At 41.3% G+C, this 21,539-nt stretch overlaps 1 protein-coding gene across 1 annotated transcript in view; it reads right to left on the reverse strand.

The window, feature by feature from the left end:
• The window catches only part of HSPA14 (heat shock protein family A (Hsp70) member 14), a 440,582-nt gene extending 421,136 nt beyond the window's left edge, over nt 1-19,446 (reverse strand). The window contains exon 1 of the mRNA XM_078674199.1: nt 19,304-19,446. The gene's annotated coding sequence lies outside the window, so the exon portion shown is untranslated. The remainder of the gene's footprint in view (nt 1-19,303) is intronic.
• Nucleotides 19,447-21,539: the final 2,093 nt, after the last annotated feature.

Consider the following 21,539-nt stretch of genomic DNA (forward strand, 5'->3'; position numbering starts at 1 on the left):
TACCCCAGTGTACCTGACCTAAGCCTAATACGTGGGCGGGAATAGAAAGTAGCAGTTTAAGTTAAGTTTGTTTTGCCAAGTGACTGTCTCAAGAATTCTCTGCAAGGGGTTATTCAGTTCTGTACCTGAGATCTAGGATGGTTGAGGGATGGTATCTCTCGTCTTTGGTCTCGATATTCCAGGCTGCCTGCAAGGTCTGCTTGGAAGCGCTGGAGCTGGATTTCTCGGCAGGAGAAAGCAGCGTCTCGTTCTCAGCACGTCAGGAAGGCGGGGCAGCGCCAGCGGGGTCCGCTGTGTGCTGGGCTCCTTCGGCAAGTCTCGCTGCTCCGATCTCGTCACCACCGCGTGTGTTTGCTTAAGGCAATATCGGTAATATTTATACCTGTAAGGTGCCGAGATTGACGTAAGGATGGACATAGATACGTCAATAAGGATGTCATACGAACTGGTCGTTAGCACATTCTTTTACTGAAGTTCTCGGTGAAATCAAAACAATGGCCGCAGGGATTTTCCCAGGTTGTCATAGGTTTGATTTGTTTTGAGAACTCCGTATGCCTTATCAGGGGCTGGAGGAATATTGCTTGCCTAATTAGATGGCAAGCGTTATGACCTAATCAGATAACGCGTTCCTGTGCCGTGGTGTGGCTTAATCAGATAACGGTTTCTGCATCATGGGATGGCTGCTAGTTAATTTGTTAACCAGAACAGGGTCAGGAATAGGGGGATCGATACAGAACCTATAGGAATACATCACACCCACTCCACGCTAACTATGGCCATATTTACGAATCTAGGCATAGTAAAACATACTGTAGAGTATCGTGTATACCTTACCACCCCAAAATACATATAATGCATTTCGAAATTATGTAATATACGGGAAAAAAATAGTCACATGTACTATATGCACTCAAGCTGTAGAACAATGCTAAATTAATCACGCATATGTATACATTATTATTAATCGAATATGAGAATTACACATGAAATGGCTCTTAATACAGAAGAAAAAGTTCGAGACCATTTCATCACAGATCAAAATATTTATGAACATACCAGCGAGCAGCTAATGTCTATGAATTTACTAAAAATAGAAATTTAGTACTCTAAGAATAGTTTCTACTTTAAGCAGAAGATAAGTGTCCCGAAAAATTGTAAAAAATATTTTGGGGCTGCTGAAAAATTGTTGTCCGTGAACTGGAGGGAAAATTGTTCATGCTACTTTATTATTAAAGTTGAAGGCCAAATTCAGGGTGTTGGGAACGCCGTGTGCTAGCTTGCTCAAAAGTCGTTATTTCTGCTCTGGAGAGAACATCATATCATTTAGACTGTCGAAAAAGCTGTCAACAGCTTCCTGTGAAAGTTCCACTAACTCGGAAAAAGATGTAACCATGCATTCATGTGCATGATTGTCTCCATTGACGTTTTGATTAGTATTGCTGACAGAAGGTCGTACCTGATCGATGCTGCTTTCATCTTGAACTTCACTACCCCTCAATCGTAGTGGTGAAGTTTCCACGAATGCCGTCATCAGGATTGGCAGCCGTTGAGGGCAGCACAATGCATGAGCCGTGACCGGACCCAACAAAGTTTCTGCATCCATTGGCGCATCCGATTGTAGCGTCAGACAGGTGTCCAACACGCATTCTTCTCCGCACAGCATGCACCTTAATACAGGTAAAACACATCGATGCCACATTGGTCGAAATGAAAGAAACCAAGTCATGTTTAGGTCTCTAAGCCGGGATAGTCCCAGGATTTCTGATATCCGGTCCCGGTATCCAATGGCTCGGATTGTTTCTTCCCTTGTCGCAGGTGTTTTGTCTGTGACATGGTTTGCCATAACGAAATATAAGGACCAAGAATAGGATTCCTGCAATTAGTCCCAAAATGAGGGGAAGTCCGCCAAAAATCGAATGGACAAAGTCGGGAAAAATACCCAGTATGGCTTTGAATGGTGTTAATGCCCCTGAAAACAATGTCTTAAATACATTTGAGACCCCACTGGTATCAGAAATATTTAAGATTTCATTCAGGATTTCTGCGAAATGTATGGGGGGAATTAGTTGATAACAATGAGTGAATCTCTGCAGTCGTCCTTGCGACTAGGAGATCATACGTTTCTTTTGATGACGTGAGCCTGGTCGGCGTCTGAAGAAGCACTGTTTTCATTCTGCTTAAAGTATCAATTCGAATAGAAGTAATTTTCAAGTTGGGCCATGTCCTTGCCTCCCTGTCTGGAAAGGAGCTGGGGAACAATAAGCGTCCACAGCACATGACCTTCGCAGTCGTACTTATGAGATAAGGAACCCCGGGCAGTAAACTACAACATCTGCGATCCACAATTAGAATGTAACTCCCGTTATAGAGTCTTTTGAAGAATGGTTCTATCTGTGTTGCAGGTGTGCCTAGCTGGTGACATGAAAGGTTATTTGAGTTCCCTTCACAGGCTCCATGCAAACTAATTCCATTACACAGAAGTGTACCGCTTAGTGACATTGCACAATTATTGCCACTAAGAAACACTTTCTGTCCTTTATTACTGACACATGCATGTGAATAGGGCAAGTTCCATATTGACTTAATGTACCCTTTTCCCAATTTTTCGTACATGCCAGCCTGTATATATTTTTGGCAGTATTGAAACCTGAAAGTAGATATTGGAATATTATCAGTAAGGTTAAAGATATTGAATAGTGACGTTGTGTTGATTAAACGCCAAGGCACATAGCCTGAACGCAGATTTTGTAACGTCCAGCCAAGCTGTACAATAGAACGCAATTGAGACTGACCGTGTTGTAACAACAGTAAGTCTTGCGATATTATGTCGATTGCTGAAGACACAATGCTGTCCAATGAAAAGATTCTGGAGGACAGAGTCATGAACCCATTGTCCACTACAGAAAGTGATTTTTCCAAATTAATACGGTCAATTTCCCGTATACTTTCTGCTGTCTCAATTTGAGTTATCTTCCAGGCCTCGTTGTAAGCTGCATATATAGAGGCTGCTATGAAGCGTTTTTGACGCTGTTTGCGCGGTCCCATAATGAAATCACGCAAGTCAGCACCATCAGTAAGTAAAGTTAGGTGTTGCTTAATTTCTGCCAGTGTGGAAGTTTGTAGCCATTGAAGGCAGAGTTTTCCCACACTGTAGGTGGTAATGATCCCTGGGTGTTGTCTTTGGGAATATCTAGGGTCTGGCCTGGTCAATGTGAACCCCTGTGTTTTGTTCAGGAATCTGTCTTGACAGTTATTAGTATCTGTGGGCCAGATTAACCATTGTTTCCAATCAGGATGTGTTCTGTTTTGGTTTAATACATAGTTTACGTCTATCTCTTCATCTGTAGAGCTATTGCTGTTCATTGTTGGCTTTGGAATAGACGGTTTGTTTAAGTCTTTGATTTTGGCTAGGCCAAGACAGGTAGTTTGTTGAACAGTGTCATTCAAAAATATAATTTGTTCTGGGATCATGCAGGCTCTAAACAATGATTCTATACCTTGTACTTGCCATTCTTTTGTACCCCAAACACTTTTTACTTCAACATTTTTGTCCCAATAATCAAAACCAAATGTATTCATTTGTTCAAAAAACGAGTCCGAATATATCAATTTCGTGTTTGTAAGCATGGTTTTTGTTCCTGTCTTATTTGACAATTTGAAATAAAATGTTTCAGCATTACTTGTGTTGAACCCTGAAAAATATGAATATTTGTCATAAAAGGTTTTTGAGGATCCTTTTGGAGGGGTTGCACAATGTTCCCATTGATTATAATTTAAAACATTTCTAGGTTGTGCCGATTTATGTAAAAAATGGTTACCATAGTGGTTGTAACAGTACATACTATCATAATTAGATGAACCCTGCAAATAATCATGTTTGGTAAATTTAACAGACATCACTAGGTCAGACATCATATCATTAATACTTTCAAAGTCCCAATCATCAGCAAATGAGCTTGGTTTTACAAAGTCACTCAACGAGATCTTGATTTGGTGTGGATATTTCAGGATTTCAACCGGACCATAAATTTCATAGTCAGTATTGTCCCATGCTACCCCACCCGGTATAGGATTGGCTGTGAAGTTGACTGAAGAAAGTTCTCTTTTCTTGACATGTGAAGACGTGTGTGGCTTGAGGATCAAGTTGATTTTCTGGCTTGCTGTGTCCATTTTAGCATATTTTCCCTCAATGAAGCGTCCCAAGCATAGTACCATGATGAGCCAAAGTATGAGAATAAATACACCAAAGGCCACCCAAAATTCAATCCATGGAGAAATCAGATAGGTTTCTTTCAGTTGTTTCAAAAGTTCCTTAGCTTTATCTTTAAAGGTTTTTGTTGATGCCTGTGTCTTTGATTCACTGAGGTCTTCAGAGGAATCATCGAAGTTTATGAAGTAGCCGGATGCTGTTCTGTCAATTGTTCCAATTGCTTCAGGATTACTGTTTCTTGCGGCTTCAGCATATTCATTTGTTACTTCATTGTAGGTTGGTGTGTCTCTACTAAATGTTTTTATTTGGGTTTTGAGAGGTCTGAGTTCCAATGCATTGTTGCATAGTCCTTGTTGTTGTTCTTTAGGCGTTTTGAATGTGATTAGCCTCTTAGTTAGGACCTCTGTATTTGTAGCAAACCTTGGTGTTCTACTACTTATCGGGAGTCCTCTTGGCCTACTGTTTGTTATCGGCCACATGATTGTGGTTTTACCAGGTCGATGGATACAACTCGGTTCTCCTTTTTACCAGCAAGCGGCGGTAGTACTACCGATCTTGTCCCGTTGATAGACAAGACAGGAACTGCTTTTCTGTAAGAAGGCCCAAATTCCTTCTTTACCGCGATCTTTTCTCTGACTAGATCCCCGACTTTTGGAATCCAGACAGGTCTTGCTGGGACAGGTGGTGTTTCTTCAGTGGTTGTTGGCTGCTGTTTCAATTTTATGTTGCTCAGGTCTTTTCTTGTTTCGTTTAAGTCCTGCAAAATAGCCAAACGATCTTTGATATCAAAGATTTTTTCTTTCACCACTGAAGTCTGACTGTCAAGATCTAAGACCATCATCCTAGTCCCAAACAACAATTCGTACGGACTGAATCCCTTCAGAGAATTTCTTGGCAGGTTGTTTAGACTACGTTGGACACTTATTAGATGTTTGACCCACCCAGCTCCCGAACCTAATATCCTTTCTGTTATAGATTGCTTTATGCCTTGGTTTTTTCTTTACACCATCCCGTATCCCTCAGGAAGGAAGTGAGAAGAATCCCGCTTCGCTATGCTCATTTGGCCATGCTTCCCCACAGGCTTGATGGCTAAAGTGAAAACATTGGTCAAACGTAGCATGCTCCTAGCGTATATGCCATTTAGACTCGCAAATCTTTGTATAACAGTCCCGACGTCAGCCGAGTGCTGGGGTCTACATTATAAGTGGAAACTAGTCTTTGTTTGTTAATTGGACGCATTATTTACACTGGTCTTATTGATTATTGTTTAGCCCTTCTTGAGTGAAACGCCATGGTATTATACCGTTTCTCTCGCCGCTGCGATCTCTGTTGCAGTCCGGGCATTTTTTTACAAAAATGTGATGCTGCAGGCTCATGCCTGGCCACCAGTACACTGATTGTAGTTCTTCCAGAGAATCTTTTAGTTTGAGATGACTAAGACCCTCTCCTATATGTGCGTCTACAATTAACAAAGTTCTCCTGTCCATGTTTGGAATTACTCTATCCCCCACTCCAGGGATTCGAGCAAAAGGGACGGAGTTTGCATCGATTATGTATGTATAATTGAGTGGATAGTTGATCGGTAGCGCTGAGCAGTCGCCTTTTGATGACGTTTTCACCGCCAGCACTGTTTCACCAGCAATGTATTTCACTGTACGCTTTTTTCTAGCTACGGAAGCCGATTTAGTTGCTACCGTTGTGGCTGTCTCAGCCAATGAATTCCCTGCAACGCGAACGCCATCACGCTGATGACTCAGTGAGTGTGTCACGTGAGTCTTTGGTAGTTCTTTCTGTAACAGAACTATTTGTTCCCAAAGCAGTTTTTGCTTTATTGTTGCACCTGTGTCATCTTTGTAACCGTTTTGAATCCATGTCTGCAAATCGTTGTTATATGATTTGACGCAGTAATATGAATCGGACACTATAAGTGTCGGGAATTCGCGATCTGCATTATCTAGCGCCATTTTCAATGCTATTATTTCAGTCTGTTGTTCTGAATTAGTTTCTACTGAGTGTGTTTTTGTTAATAGAGGTCTTAGTTTACCTCCGCGCCACACTTCTTTTGTAATCTCACATGTGGGGTTGTATGCTTGTTCTCCCCAAACGGAGGGTTGAGCATGTCCGTCTGTATAGATTACACAAGCGTACTGTCGTAATGGCAGAATGTCGATTGGCAGAGGGAATGTTCTTTCATATTCTAGATTTTTTAATTCCTTTAGTTCTGGATCAAAGTAGTATTTTACTTTGTCCATTGTAATGGAATTCACCCATTGTATCCATTCCGGATTCAATGCGGTTGTTGGTAAATTACCCGGTGTTGTTAATGCCTCAAAGGCTGATTCTGCTGTTCTGACTGTGATACGTCTACCGTCAGCTTTATCTTTTTCTCTAGCTATTGCCGTTTGAACTGCATGAACAATGTTTTCTTTAATGCTGAACTTCTTTTCAGCTTCTGTGTACAAGTGTGTTTTGAATGCAATTGGTACCTTTTCTCCCTCATTAGAGGTCAGGTATGTGAATCCGCATCTTCCTGGGATGACTCGAATCACAAGATTGCGTGTGTTATCACGTGTTTCTAATTTTGTTTTAATTAACATGTCTGTTTGTAAGGATCTCAGAATTTCTGTGTGTATTTGAGTCCAATTGGTTCTTTTAAAATCTGGTTTTATTAGATCATAAAGGGGTTTGACCCTTTCTGCGTAATTTGCAATGTATGTTCTTCCGAAATTTAGGAAGCCTAGAATTGACTGTAGGTTTTTTAGTGTTCTTGGTGCTTGGAGTACGGCACATTTCTCTAGGAAATTGTCAGCCAGGCTTTTGCCTTCACTTGATAATTCATATCCTAAGAACAGGACTGTTAGATGGGCAATTCTAGATTTTTTAAAGTTGAATTTGTAACCCTCTGCTGTGAACCCAAGTATTATGGTGTTCACTCTCTTCAAGTGAGTATCCAAGTCATCATCTGTTAGGTATATGTCGTCGACATAAGATAATGCTTCGTCATCATAGGTTTGTAGTAACTCTGTTACTCTCGCTGAGAGTAATCCTGGGCTGTTCTTGTACCCCTGGGGTAACCAACAGAATTGTTTTTGAGCGCCATTTATTGAGAACGCGGACAAGTATCTGCTCTCTGGTGCTATATTTTGACAAAAGAATCCATTAGAGATGTCTAATGTTGTTTTATATTTTTTGCGCACTATGTTATTCATTAGTGCAGCACTATGCGAGTTTTGCACTGCAAAAGTTTTGCAACATGAGTTAAGGTGTCTGTAATCCAAAACTAGACGATATGAATTGTCTGGTTTGGAGACCGGAAACAAAGGGTTGTTCATTTGTGAGGTGCAAGTTTCAATCACCCCCTGGTATTCTAGTTGATCTAGGATTTCTTTTACCTGTTTTTTAGCTTCTTGCTTGATTGGATACTGTCTCTGTGCAGTAGGTTGTGATTTTAACTGGATTTTGTGAGGAGGAGAGTCCTCATCCCATCCTACATGATTTTTATATAAAGCAGGAGCTTGAGCTACTGCCCATTTTCTAGCAAGTGTGTATTTTTTATGAATTGGAATACTATTTGAGAAGGCAGGCATAATTATTTCTTCGCCATGTGGGCACTCCCTGACAAACTCTGGTGGCCAGTCTTTTTCAGCTAGAAGGATGTCATAGCCCTTGGAGAGATTATCCCAAAATAGGCCCCTTATTTTTCTAGTCTTACCCCCTTCTATACGTAAAGTTATTTCATATATTTTGTGAGGTTTGCTAACTCTGGTGTCTGCAGTTTCCACTTGAAGGGATTCATTCGTGTCCACTGTCTCCAGATGATTCATAAGGACTTTGCGAGCTATGCTCACTTCTGCTGCGCTGTCTAGCATTGTCTGAGCCCATTCTCCGTTTTTCAGTTGTGTCCTCAGTATTCTCGGCATTGTTGATTACTTTAATACTGGCTACCTTCTTTTTTGGAAATTGTAATTTCTTATTTAGATGAGCAGGTTCCTTGTCTTTGGACTTGACGTGCTCTTCCCTGTGTTCTGATCGTCCTCTTCTTTCCGATTTCTGCGAGGAAGTCTGAAAAGATTGAGAGGGACGTGTATCAATTTCTTGATATCTATCAGGCTTCTTTATATTATCCCTATTTCTAAGATTGTATTTTTTCCCAGAGGGCTCACTTTGGGGAGAACCTTGGTTCGGAGATCTTTCTCTCCGCCGAGGAGACCTTCCTCTGGACTGGAATTTCTTTTCTTTAGGATTGGATTGTTTGTTTCCATCCCAGCTCTTTTTTTGTGTTGTTAAATTATTTTTTAAAAATACTTTTTCAGGACTTTCAATCAGTTGGGGTTTTACTGGTATTCCACCTAAACTATCTCTACCTAGTTCCTCATAGGATTTTTCTATAATTCTGGCAATTTCAGCTGGTTGGTCTGCTATATCTGTCTCTTTTAACCTTTGGCGGATCGCCACGTTTGCTGCTTCTCCCTTTATGTTGGCTAATAGTATTGCCGAGACCTGCTTGAAGTCTTTTAGTAATTTCATACCGAGAGTTAAAGCGGGTTCTGGACCGTATTCATCTTGAATTTGTTTTAGCACATCTGGTATTACCGAGATGGATGGAACACCATGCGTTTTTGTGTAAATGGAAGCAAAGACTGTACCCCAAGTGTCACAGTCCTCCACGTGTGGTGCGATTCCCATTGGAAGACAGATAGTCAGAATCCTGTGCTTTTCTAACGGGGTGGTGTCTGGAAACACCGCCTCTATTTGGGTGATTTTTTGTGCTAACCAGAATGGTATTTGTTCCCGTTTAGCTGGTACTTTACCTAGGCAGGACTGTATGTTCTGTGGTGTAATTTTATTTGTGTTCCCCTGATGAGGGGTCAGCTGTGGAATTTTAATTGCTGGTTGGATTGTTGAAGTCCGCATTACATATTGGACTAATTGTCTATGTACTTTAATTAATTGTTTTAGTTGTATTAAAAGATCTGCTGCAGACATTCTTTCGATGTCTGGATGTGGTGTGTATCCGGCTAGGACCGGCCACGTTGCTCCTGGTCTACCTAATGGACCGAGCCTGGTGATGTGATTATTATGTTTTAGGGCGCCATTAAACAAGAGCAGGTGCTCTTGAAATTTAAGTGGTACTTCCACCTCCTCGAAAGGAGTGTACTCATTAGGAGGTTCCTCTGTTTTGTAATAGTGGAAGACCTTTGTTACAGCGTTTGCTGCTGGAAAGTGTATCCATGAATAGAATACCTCTGTCTGCCGATATTCGTGTGCCTCAATTACGAATATGACTGTGCCACCTCTCGGTGTCAGTCCATTTTCTATAAGTTTTAAAGTTATAGATGTTCTTATGTTGACCGGGATGAGTATTATATCCGGGTCTGCTTCTTGCATAGTATTATCAGCTGCTATGAGTTCAGCTGCCATTCTAGCTGCCTCTCTTTCTCCTTCACTGTCTGACATTGTACTGTCCAGAAGGTTATTCCGTTTGTTTGCAGATCAGATTTCTTATGGAAACAAAGATTAGATGCACAATATTTTGGAACAGTGTATCCTTCAACGTTGATTGAACCAAGAACCATACATAGGAGTTTCCTCCTGCGAGGTTTGGCGGATATTACCTTTTACCCACTCCAGACGTCTTTGGAGTATTATGGGAAAAAAAAGGGGTCTGAGTGAAAAAGCACGACTGAGTTACTCTAATGTCTTGCGTTAGTTTTATCGCCTTTCCAAACGTTTGGGCGCCATGTAGTGTAGTTCCTATTATCCCAATAGGCTCTGCGCATTGGAATAATACCTTCAATAGTATAGGCCTAGACCAGACGTTAACTAGGTCTTCTATTGTCGATATTAGAATTAAAGTTTTGGGTTTGCCAGCTAGCTCAGAGTTCACTAGAAACTTTCTCGAATAGGCAAGGAGGAGTTGAACCTCCCTGGATAGACAAGAAGGGATTTAGTTTCTGACAACCATAGAACATGACAACTTTGCTCTCCCCTAATCAAGAGTGTATCTCTAGAGTCGTGTGAAAACAAAAGACAACTTATTTTACTCAGTCAGTACGTGCATTCTTAGTTTCACCAGATTGTAGAGAAAAGGAAGAGACGGGCGTGTTCAATAAAAGATGTTATTTATTGATCAGTCTCTTTTCTCGTACAAGAGAAATGGATCGATATTATCGCAATATTTATGGTTAAGTAAAGTGCACACAATAAAAGCAGAATTATGAAATAATACTGTAAAAGCATTGATATGGTTTCTAAGCCATATGCTAGTTAAAATGGATAAAATAGATACATACCTATATACATTTGACTAATCGTACTCAACTGGTGCTTCTAACTACGCCTACCCCAGTGTACCTGACCTAAGCCTAATACGTGGGCGGGAATAGAAAGTAGCAGTTTAAGTTAAGTTTGTTTTGCCAAGTGACTGACTCAAGAATTCTCTGCAAGGGGTTATTCAGTTCTGTACCTGAGATCTAGGATGGTTGAGGGATGGTATCTCTCGTCTTTGGTCTCGATATTCTAGGCTGCCTGCAAGGGCTGCTTGGAAGCGCTGGAGCTGGATTTCTCGGCAGGAGAAAGCAGCGTCTCGTTCTCAGCGCGTCAGGAAGGCGGGGCAGCGTAAGCGGGGTCCGCTCTGTGCTGGGCTCCTTCGGCAAGTCTCGCTGCTCCGATCTCGTCACCACCGCGTGTGTTTGCTTAAGGCAATATCGGTAATATTTATACCTGTAAGGTGCCGAGATTGACGTAAGGATGGACATAGATACGTCAATAAGGATGTCATACGAACTGGTCGTTAGCACATTCTTTTACTGAAGTTCTCGGTGAAATCAAAACAATGGCCGCAGGGATTTTCCCAGGTTGTCATAGGTTTGATTTGTTTTGAGAACTCCGTATGCCTTATCAGGGGCTGGAGGAATATTGCTTGCCTAATTAGATGGCAAGCGTTATGACCTAATCAGATAACGCGTTCCTGTGCCGTGGTGTGGCTTAATCAGATAATGGTTTCTGCATCATGGGATGGCTGCTAGTTAATTTGTTAACCAGAACAGGGTCAGGAATAGGGGGATCGATACAGAACCTATGGGAATACATCACACACTGATCGCAGGTAGGAGGAATGACTGACTTTTAATAGGAATATAAAAGTATTAGAACACTGTTAGTTCATTCTTTCTTGAATAAAGGTTAAAGGTTTGATAGACCTTCACTTGTTGCTTCGCAGGTCGACAGCAAGACACCTACCACGTCCAGTATCAGGCCCTCCTCCCTAATTCCTAATACTTGGCCTTGTAGTACATAAAATCACAAAGTTTAAGGTTAGTAATTTGGGAAGTTGGTCTCTTGCATCCCTGTGAAAGTCTACTACGTCACACCAAGTCAAGTAAGGTAAGAGACGACGTAGTAATCTGACAGAAGGCAAAGCCCAAGAAAAACATTTCGCCTGGAAGCAATGGATCAAACGTCACCAATCTCTTTGCAGGACATAGCTGCCATGTTAAAAGATATTAATATAGGAAATGCAGCTTTACGTAGGGATTTATCAGCTCTACAAGGTGCTATGCCAGGACGAGCTTTCTTTTCGAAGGCACTAAAAACATTCCTATTTTGCTAATTCCCCCAGGAGTAAGATTCATTTACACTCTCAGGAGCGCCGGGACACCCCGTTGGGGTAGCCGTGTGCTATATAAAACATACTAAATAAATAAAAAAATAAATGCATCAAAAAGCAGTGATTAAACCAGCAACTTTCCAATCTACATTTTCTGAACCAACCTCCTCTTCTTCAGGTACTCCAACTCAGATTCAGGTTGTTACCCCTGTGCCAGTCCCTTTAGCACAACCCGAGAGATTCTATGGTGACTGAAAAAAGTTCACAATTTTCCTGAATCAATGCCACTTACATTTTTTGGCCAAAAATACTGCTTTTCCTGAGGACTCATCCAAAGTGGCTTTTGTTTTATCTTATTTAGGTGGTGATGCTGCCCTTTGGTTGGTCCCACTGGTTGAAAGAGATAACCCAATTCTATACAATTTCAGAAATTTTGAACGCGAAATGAAAAAGATTTTTGCTAAACATGTATTTGTACAATCGGCGGACAATGAACTACTAAATTTAAAGCAGGGGTCTTCTGATTTACTTCTTATATTTCGTTTTTTAATCGTCTAGGTTTAGAAGCTTATTGGCCGTATGACAAGAGAATTTCCCTCTTTTATAGAGGACTAAAAGAAGAATTAAAAGATATGATAATGCAGATCATAGAACCTCCAGAAGATATTAACTAATGTATCGATCTAGTAGTTAAATTAAATCACAGATTGTCAGAGAGAAAGGGAGAAAGAGGGAAAAATTATCACAAAATAATACTGTTTAAGGATAAAACAAGCAATCAAAAAGATGTAGTCACAAAGTCAGATTTGGTAGAACCTATGCAGATAGGCTCAATCCGCGGGCCTCTTTCAAAAGAAGAAAAAGATAAGAGGCGGAAATTAAACCAATGCCTATATTGTGGCAAGACAGGTCACTTTGTAAAAGAATGTCCTACACGCCCAAATAAAAATAAAATAAAGTCTTCTGATGTAGCCGTTACACAAGTTCAACCGGAAAACTAGAATACTCGATAAAATACGAGGTCAGTTTGTCGAGTCCCTATTTTAGTTTGGCCTCCACAGTACCACCCCAAGGGTGTCGTCATCTATGTATGAAAGTAAAACTTAAAGCTCTATCAATTCCCGCCTCGGCGGGTCTTGGGCTCAATTTCCTCGGACCTGATCATTCTCGCCTCGGTGCCTATTATAATCATGGGTCCCACTCTGCAACTCTGGGCAATAGCTTGCTTAATCTCCACAACGGCCCCAACAGCGCTGGGATGCCTGGCTTCACCTTGGGGGTGTCCAGGAGTGGACATTTCACAGGGAAAAGCCAGGAAGGGTTCCACAGCGGTATGCATTACAGCGCCAGGACACCCCAGTTGGGGTATAAGTGCGCTTTACAAGTACAAATTCCATTCATTCATTTAATTTCATTTCAATCCTAAACACTATTGGGAAATCAATGCACTCATAGATTCTGAAGCCACGGGAAATTTTATTGACACCAAATTAATAACTAAACTAGATGTTAAGACTGAAATCAAGACTCAGCCTGAAATTGTTCGGGCAGTGGACGGAAAAGAACTCACGTCAGGGCCTATTTTAAAGTGAACAGAACTTTTAGACATGGACAGTTCCTCCGTAGACCGAGAACAAATTACATTTGATATCATTGACACACCCCAGTTTAGGTTGATTTTAGGAATTCCATAGTTAAAACTATACAACCCTGTTATCGATTTGGTATCCAAGACTATTACTTTCAACTCTCCTCAGTGCCAAGACCACTGTTTTTCAGGACAATGTAAGTAGAACACTGTGCAAGGGTTTGATTTTTCAGACGATTTATAAAGTATTTTATTACTTGAAGGTGTACCATCAGATTATTCAGATTTAATTGATGTTTTTGACAAAAAGAGAGCAAATAGTCTTCCCCTCTCATAGGGATTTTGACTGTAGGATTGACTTGGTGCCGGGCGCTACTTTACCGTGCAGTAGGATATATGCACTTACAGAAAAAGAGAACGAACATCTACAAAACTATTTGGACGAATATCTAGCAAATGGTTTTATCAGGCATTCAAAATCTCTAGTTTCATCTTTTTTTTTTCATACCGAAAAAGGGGGGAGAATTACGCGTGTGTATAGACTATAGAGCATTAAATAATGTTACAATTAAGAATAGATATCCATTGCCACTCATTCCTACTTTATTAGATCAGGCAAAACAGGCTACTATTTATACTAAATTGGACTTGCGCGGAGCTTACCATCTTGTAAGAGTTCATGAGGACGACGAGTGGAAAACTGCGTTTTGCAGCAAATTCGGCCTTTTAGAATACCATGTAATGCCCTTCAGACTCTGTATTGCACCTGCCACTTTTCTATTTTTTATAAATGAAGTATTATATGAGTTCATAGATGTTTGTTGTGTTGTTTATATCGACGACTCTCTTATATATTCAAATTCAAGAGAAGAGCATGTAAAACAAGTTTGTGCCATCTTTCAAAAATTGCTTACAAATTCTCTCTATGTAAAATTGGAAAAAAGTTTGTTTCATGTTTCAAAAGTGGACTTCCTTGAATATGTCATTAGTCCTTCTGGGATTGAGATGGACCCTAAAAAGATTGAAGCAGTGTGTACTTGGCCAAATCCTACCTCAGTAAAACAGGTACAAAGCTTTCTAGGCTATGCACATTTTTACTGTAGGTTTATTCAAGACTTTTCCAAATTAATCACTCCCATTACAAAACTCCTTTGAAAAGGAGTTACGTTTGATTGGACAGAGTCGGCAGAAAAAGCCTTGTAAGACTTAAAGATCAAATTTACCTCAGCACCCGTTTTAAGTTACCTGGATCCTACACAACCTTTTATAGTAGAAGCTGATGCTTTTCAGTTCGCCCTAGGTGGCATTTATCACAACCAGATAAAAACTCCGGAAAGATGCACCCTTTTGCTTACTATTCCAGAAAATTTTCTGCTGCTGAACAAAACTATGCAATTGCAGACAAGGAGTTATTATCCATAAAAGCAGTTTTTGAGGAATGGTGCCATTACTTGTTAGGGGCACGTCATCCAATAACCATATATACAGATCATGGAAACTTACAAGCTTTAAGAAGTGTCAAAGCTTTATCTGCCAGACAATTACGATGGTCTTTGTTTTTCAATGATTATAATTGTTTTATCACTTTCTGGCCTGGGAAAGAAAACCAAAAAGATGATGCTTTATCACGAATTGGAGAAAATGATTCTGAGGAGAACAATGTCATTACAAAACCAGTACTGCCTACAAGATGTTTTCAGGCTAGCCTTTCTGTATGTGATGTAATTTCAGACATAAAAAAGAGTTTGAATCAAGAGCAGTGGTGGAAGAATGGAAGAAAGAATATCCGTTCATCCAAGAAAGAGATAAACTTTTGTTTGTACATGATTGTCTCATGGTACTCACCAGAAATTCAAAAATCTGTTATGCAATTACATCATGATACACTTTTATCTGCTCATCCTGGAGTTACTAAAACTTACGAACTAATTAAAAGAAAGTTTTGGTGGCCTTCCATGTTTAAAGACATACAAGAATTGGTTGAGACTTGTAGCATCTGTTTTTCAAAATAAGCAATGCATCAGGCTCCAAGCTGTCTTTTAAGACCTCTACCTGTTCCACCTCAACCATAGCATACCATCTCCTTAGACTTTATTGTTGAGTTGCCACGAACTAAGAAGGGATTCTCAACCATCCTTACTGTAGTTTGTAGTGTAGTTTCTATATTCCCAATAGGCTCTGCGCATTGGAATAACATAAACAGCAGTTTAGACGTAGGACTGAGGTCATCTAGGTCTCTACTGACTATGTTAGACTTAATTAGTTTTGCCAGCTAGCTCAGAGGTCACTAGAAACTTTCTCGAATGTTCAGGAAGGAGTTAACTTTCCTGATTAGACAAGAAGGGATTAGTTTCTGACAACCGCATAAACATGACAACTTTGCTCCCTCAGAATAAAGAGTATATCTCTAGAGTCGTGTGAAAACAATAGACAACTATTTCACTCAGTCAATCGTGCAAGCTTAATTTCACCAGGAGTGCAGAGAAATAGAGAGACGGGCGTTTTCAATAAAAGGTGTTATTTATTGAGCAGTCTTCTTTCTCATTCAAGAGAAATGAATTGCCACAAATGCAATACTTATCATAAAGTAAAGTGCGTACAGTAAAAGGAGTATTATGAAATAATACTGTAAAAGCATTGATATGGTTTCTGAGCCATATGATACTTTAAAACGGATAAAATATATACATACATAAAAACATTGACTAACGTACTCAACTGGTGCTTCTAAGATATGCCTACCCCGGTGTACCTGACCTAAGCCTAATACGTGGGAAGGAGTAAGTAAGTTGCAGTTTAAGTTAAGTTGGTTTATGCCAAGAATCTGAATCAAGAATTCTCTCAAGGTTTTAATCAGCTCCGTACCTTGGTTCTAGAATGAAGGACGTCTTGTATATCTCTTTCCGGGACTCGATCTCCCAGCAACCCACAAGGGTGACTGGAAACACCGGAGCTGGAATTTCTCGGCTGGAGAAAAGACAGCGTCTCTCTCAGTGCGTCAAATGGGAGGGTCGGCTTCCTTCGGCACTCGCATCAGCTGGGCGTCGGGCAAGTAGATAGCCGCTCTGCTCCAAACCACCGTGTGTTTGCTTAAGGCAACATTGGTATATTTATACCTGGAAGGTGCCGGGTTTGACGTAAAGTTGGACATAAGACGTCACTAAGAACTAACAGTTCTTTCTGGACTCCAGGAGTTCTTGTTCAAATCAAAACAAAAGCAGGGGGATTTCCCGGGCTGCTGGAGGCTTGGTTTGTTTAAAGAACGCGTTGTACTTTCTAGGAGTCTATGGGAGTAGACTTGCCGTATTTGGACTGCATGGGCTATGACTAGATATGGACATGATTCCTATGCCTTTATAAGGATATGTTTTGTTATAACCATATAAGGGCATGAATCGGGGATATCTTGTTTAGGGTCCTAGATAGATTCACAACAAGTTGACCAATTGTCACGCATGGCTCACCTTTAAAGAAACTTCCAACTGCAATGGAATCAGCACAAATTCTAATGACCAACATAATACGCTTACATGGAATCCCGTCAGTAGTTATTTCAGATAGGGGTTCTCAGTTCATATCCCATGTTTGGCAAGGTTTGAGAAAACTACTGAATATGGAAGTTCGATTATCATCAAGTTACCATCCACAAACTGATGGTTTAACTGAACGCACCAACCAAACCATAGAACAATTTCTACGATGCATGTTAACAAATTTAGACAAAGAATAGTTTGATATTTTGAGTGCCTTAGAATTTGCATATACCAATTTGGAACATTCTTCTATAAAAATGTCTCAATTTTTCTGTAATTATGGTTTCCATCCCAAAAATATTCCTGATCATTTAACTTCTACTAATGCAGTACCCACAACAGCATGTGAATATGAGGCACATCTCTTGCTTGATACTCTTTTCACCAAAAAGAATTAGTAATTTCTCCAAGAGTTGAGTTTTATTTTTTCAGATAAAGGACAACATTACTTGAAATCCATGGTTAAAGTACCTGCAACATTTGCAGGATCCAAAGACCAAAGTTCTCATGGTGTCTTCAATTGGATGCCTTTAATGTTAGAGTTTGCTTCTCTCAAAAACCCATGCAGTGGCGGTTGGTAGTTTTAGCAGGGAGTGGGGCAGGGAGCCACACAAACACACATACACATTCACTTACACCCATGCATTCACACGCGCAAACACACACACCCACTCACAACACCCACTCACAAATACACATGCATACATTCATACATTCAATTCTTCGAATTAACCACAGCGCCCAGTCGGGCCTGCAAACCGCCCCCGTATTTTTGAGGTGCACTTTTAAATAAACAGATTGTGAGTCTATAGCTTATAGTGAACTAGACGGATTTTGATAGGAGACAATATACCACCCACTCCGAGGGAATGCAGAACGTGTAAGAAAGCATGGAAAGAATTCGTAGATCATTTCTCTAGCCTCCAGTTATTCGGCCATATGTACATGTTATGACTGAAGAAGTTCTTAAAAAGGCCACCCCGTTATATCATGTGGAACCCCATTGGGGCTGCATGAAACCTTATTTATACAGTCTGCTGTTGGCTGCATGATGCTACAATTAACCTGACATACTTTTCACACGGTATCTTAGAATGAGTAGTGAGTAATGGTACCTTGTACAGTTCTTGAACTGATATTGCCTATGAACGGTAAACTTTGAAAGAAATATCTGAATTTGAGCTGTAAATGAGCTGTGTAGCTTTTTAGGGGCAATGAAATAAATGCTTTTGGACAATTTAAAGTTTATTTTGGATACAAACAAATAACGGATTTGACTTTATGGCACTGTTTGTGTTGGTGGCACAATACCTATATGAATAATGTTATTACACAAGCCAAGAAGTAATGTGATATAATTGTAATAAACTACTTTCTTGTTGATGGGCATGTAACATGGGACTACCTATGGGACAATGGTGATATGAGGGATGTACTTAACCTTGTAAGATATAAAAATGCTAAACAACTTTCAGCTACATACTGCAAACATTTCTTGGGACCCTGTTTTCAAACAATTATCTAACTAACATGTTAGGTGTTGCTGTGTAGACTGCAGGAGACCAGAATCCCTCTGACCCACGGTGTGATCCTATACCAAGCAATGAATGCATTATTCTACTAGCCTCCACCATACTCTGCAGCGAGGTACTGTTCTCACACCACCACCCAACGGACCAGTGCCTGGATCTCTGTGTGTGGGGCGGGCGCTACCTACGCGAGGAAGAAGGGCCTTAGTGTGTCTCGTGCACAGAGGACAAACATTGAAGGAGACGTCTGTTTACTGTGAAATTAAAGCTGTGGCGCTGACCTGCCAGCTAAACCTACTATAGACTGGACCAGAAACCGAGCATCAACACAGACTGTACAAGAACCAAGCCCCAGTACAGAGTCCATGCAGCGCAACTTCACAACCAAACCTGACAGAAACCAACGGAAAGCAAAGCCCGTTCCTGAAATGTACAGCAGCCGCCTGTTTTCTTAAGAGAAGAACAGGGAACAACATGTGTCAGGAGAGGCGGAGAAACCACTAGGAATATAAACAGACATGCAACAAATCCCGCTCTGCTCTGCATGGACGGCCCTGCCTGCATATGTATAGCATTAGGAGTGATTATATCACAAACTCCTCTATGTTGGGGCCAACACCCGAGACACCATCTACGAACAACATGTCACATCGAATAATGGCATCTAATATCTTTTACAGCAGCACTAACGACATTGGAAAGTTTCTAAGCAACAACTTACACGGAAATAGCAGCTAACAAACTCTGACAGCATGTAACATCCAGTCACGGTGCTCGCAATACTAGCGGGGGGGGGGCTGCGCGGGGAAGACTAAAATAAAGCAATCAACTTACCGGGTCCACGCCGCCTCTGCTGCTGGGCCGTGGGCCGACTCCCACTGCGTTGGCGCCTTCAACGTTCACGTGACTGACTGGAGTGGCAACCCCTCTGAGCCAATCCTGGCTGCTCCAGCGCCAGGATTGACTCAGAGCAGAGTGACTCACCGCCCGCCTGCCCATTATGAGAGCGAGGGTTGCAGCGTTGCTCAACCCTCGCTCTCCTAAATGCACAGCCGCCAACCAGACGCAACACTAGTGCGCATGAGTGGGCTGGTAAGAAAAATTCTCTGACCTGAGCCCAGCATGCGCACTTGTGCTGCTGCCTGCTGTGCGCTCCGCGCCCCCCCAACCCCTTGCCGGCCCTACAATGCAAGTCAGTCACAGTGTGTCAGCATGACGCCAGACGGCCTACCCGGGGGGGGGGGGCGGTCCGGCGTCATGCTGACTCAAAGTGACTGACATACATTATCTTAATGTCAGGAGCTACGGGCGCAAGAGGCTTGTGGGTCAACGCCCCAGCGCCCCTAATGGATGCACCACCACTGCATACTCTGCACAACTCAGTGTTACAAACCACGTTGGTGCACCTAAATTTCGCAACATACACTTGAACTCACCATGACGACAATACCAGTCAGTACTCCTTGTTCCCACGATGGCTTGCAATCAAATTTATCAAATTGTACTCAAGTGTGTCATCTTTTCCATTAATTTTTTCAACAAAGTCTTTTGCAGACAAACTTCATACATTAACTCCTGTCTTAAGAATATGGTTACCAGCATATGACAGTCCAGACAAATCACTTTCAAATAGGAGATGGAATACATATGGAATACTTTGATGAAATCTAGGGTCCTCTGAATATAATCTTGTTGACCTCTACTCTGCTGCAGGTATTTACACAAGGCAGCCATCTTATGGCTTGCCTCCTTCAGTTTCCTTAGTGTGAGTCCTTCATACCTGATTATAAATGTATTGACAGAGTCCTTTCACAATACTTGCTTACCCCTTTCTTTGAGAGCTCATGCTTCATAGGGAGGCAGTTCTTGATAAATGTTTACATAATAAGGACCATGTAGAAGCCTACAAATCATAAAGATAAAGATTATGACAACATCGCACGTTTAGAAAACTTTGCATTGTTTATACCAATATGTCCAGACTTTAGATCTTATGCAATGCTGGGGCCTAGAATTTAGTGTTTAGAGCAATGCGGATAAAGGGACGAATGTTCACTGCTGTAAGCTAAAGCGTCATACACTACCTGTGGCAGCCTAAAATTCATGTTTGTCATCTTTTTGCAGGTGTATATGGCTATAACTCGACCAGAAGGTATTGGAGCCCTTTAAATGAGCACCAATTATATTAATCTAGGTCACATTTATTTTTAGGGATGGGAAGATTAAGTTGAAGAAACCATCTGCTGACCCAGCCTTGCTTTCAAACTACACACCCATCTCCCTCCTATCAACACAGCAAAGGTCTTCGAGAAACTATTAAACTGATGCCTCACAAAGTACCTCAGCAATACCTAGATCCTTGATGCCAAGCAGTCTGGATTCAGCCTAACCACAGCAAAGAACAGCACTCATCACCGCCACAGATGACATTTGCATGATATTTAAAAGCAAAAGACACACAATTGATGGACGGAATGCAGGACAAATCAAAATATTCTCCCCAATCAAGGGCTCTGGTTTAAATCCACCATTCTTTTGCTCATCATTCCACCCCAGTTTAGACCTGGCCATATGCAAATCAGTCTTGACCCTGTGCCTCATGGGAACAGTCCAGCCCAAACTGCCAAGCCAGGTCCTCCCTGGACCGGAAACAAGCATCCTAGGACCGGTTTCGGGTTATTCGCATGATCTTTGACATAGGAGACAGGGCAGCCCTCATTATACTGAACCTCTCTGCACCATATGGCTCCGTCTCATATCCAGTACTCATCAGGTGCCTGCATGAGATTGATATCCAAGGAGCCTCTCTCCAGTGGATCTGCTCCTACTTAATGGATTGAACATAAGCTGCCAGCCTAGCACTTTACTCCTTGGAAGCCCACAAACTCTGGGAGTGCCTAATAGTTCATCACTCATCTCCATCCTCTTCAACCCATATATCGCTCACACGACCTCAACATCCTTTCCTACATTGATGACATATCACGCAGTCTCTCCCTCTCTGACAAGATCCCCAACACAAGAAACAATTTCACTACCTGTATGACTCAAGTTGCTAAGCAGGTGAAAG

The sequence above is a fragment of the Lissotriton helveticus genome, chromosome 1_1 (genome assembly GCF_964261635.1).
Source record: "Lissotriton helveticus chromosome 1_1, aLisHel1.1, whole genome shotgun sequence".
Taxonomy (NCBI): domain Eukaryota; kingdom Metazoa; phylum Chordata; class Amphibia; order Caudata; family Salamandridae; genus Lissotriton; species Lissotriton helveticus.